Genomic DNA, 2,198 nt, shown 5'->3' with positions numbered 1-2,198 from the left:
ACAGGTTCGCAGTTCAGGTGTGGAGTTGTGTCGTGCAGGCCGCGGGCCAGTGCAGCACGACCACACGACACGACAGGTTGAAAGAATAATTGAAGAAGATAAATTTATGGTAAGTTATTTTCGCTGCATTGTTAAGAACACTTGCTGGAGAATTGATCGAGTGTTGAAGTAGGCGCAGACCGTGTACTCAAGTATTGGTAAAAGGAAAAAGTACGGCGGTGCCGCACCCGCTTATGCGTGGTTGAAATACTACCACTAGGATAGGAGCGCGACATGGGGTCTCCCGGTCCCTCCTCGACAGAGGTCGCCAAATTGCGGGGTACCCGGGGATTCCATGTCCCGCCTTGTCGAAAGCATCCCAAGTGTGGGGAATTTGGGGTTTCCATGTCTCGTCGCGATGGAAATCGCCCCAGGTGCAGTAAACTTGGTGTACATCGAGCCTGCAACCTCACATCAAGAAAAAGGCTCGGTTGGTCAAGAGAATGAAGGTTTCTTCATTGGTAAAGGACCTCGCTAAGGATCAAAGGTTGGAGTCTCTTCTAGAGCTAGTCCACCATGGACTATCAAAAGTTGAAAGAAGGACAGAGTGCCGGGGAACGAAGCGCCGAAGAAACGAAGTGCAGAGAGGAGGAAGGACTCGACTAGTGCTTGGGGGATATTATTGTCAAGGGTCTAGGGCTTCGCAATGACCAATAAGAAGCTTCAATGAGGGAAATTTACGAAAGGGTTTTCCTCTCTGAGAGAGAGAGAGAGAGAGAGAGGTTTTTCCCTGGCAGAGAGCCAACATCTTGTGTTCTTGTTCTTATGTTTTTGGCACCAGTTTGATGAAAGTAAACACACATGCATTAATAATAAGAGAAGAAGATTAAGATAACACGATAAATTGCAAAGGAGCTTCACAAATTGTTATAAGTCTAGAAGAATCCCGCTATACCCCATTGCCCCAGATTCTTCAACGCGGTATCGGAGCTAAGGTGACACATCAAGGAAAGGGAATCTCAAGAACATCCGCAAGGTTGAAGCGTCAAGCCAAGAAGTCTCAATCACATCAAGGACAAGGTCTACCATCTATCATTCCTCATGGAAGACTACAAAGCAAGAAGAAACGCCTTGTATAAAGGCACCTACAAGAAGAACAAATCAAAGAGGGACCTACATCTTGAAGAATGAAAGGCACCGCGAGTCAAGTCATCAAGCAAGTCCATTTGAAGAAAGCAACTTGAACAACATCAAGATCTAAGGAAGGCAAGCCATCAAGTCTTCAAGAAGAAAGCAAGTTCACTACATCTCAAGCTCTATCAAGTAAGTATATGTCCCCTTCTGAGTATACCTCAGTGTCTTTTTGCAAGGAAAGTAACAAATTGGTTGGGGCCACTACATGTCCAAAGTCGAACGGTTTGGATGCCAAGAGTATGGACGCTACAGAAGGGATTTTCCTAAACTTAAGAAGGACAACAACAACAAGAGAAAAAGGGAAGAAGCTCATGTAACTCAAGAAGTGAAAGAAGACGACAAGAAGCAAAAGAAGGAAGATCCTCCTAGGACTAAGTCAACCTCTTTGCTTAAAGTCTTCTTTCAAAGGGGGTAGAGGTCTCATTGGGGGTCCCATTTATGGGATTCAAGGGAGGATGATATACAGGCGAGAGCAGATGAAGCAAGAAAGGCTACACCAATCGAGGAGAACTATCAAATAAAGCCGCGATGATAAAAGCATAATCAAGGTGAGGTATGTATGCATCAAAGTTTAAGTCATGTGGCCATATATATTGATTGGGTCATGGGAAAAGTTCTAGAATCACGATCAAGAATAAAAGGATCTCTTTCGCCAACGACATGCTCGGAGGCATGTGCTACAGTGGAGTAAAGGTCAACATGAAGAAGTGCTCTCATAAGGAGTATAAGGTGGTTGACCAATCAATCCAATAAGAAGCAAATGAAGAACATCGCGGTCACAAAGAATAACTATTTGACAAGATTCCTCAACATCTCTCGAAAGAAGGCACGGCAACTCTGACAAAGGAAGAAAAAGATGAAGGACCCTTGACACCTACGAAGGCCTTGGAGATAGTAAGGTGCAGATAACCGATTCAACTCTACAAATATGTCATGATGAAGAGCAATATCACGATGAAGACATGAAGGGCCACTAAATCAAAGTACGGGAACAAGCGAGTACAACTAAGCATCCATGTGATAAG

Source organism: Pinus tabuliformis, chromosome 2_2, assembly GCF_031772625.1.
Source record: "Pinus tabuliformis cultivar Carrire ecotype Pingquan chromosome 2_2, CPIR1, whole genome shotgun sequence".
NCBI lineage: Eukaryota > Viridiplantae > Streptophyta > Pinopsida > Pinales > Pinaceae > Pinus > Pinus tabuliformis.
Note: the sequence above shows the minus strand (reverse complement) of the source record.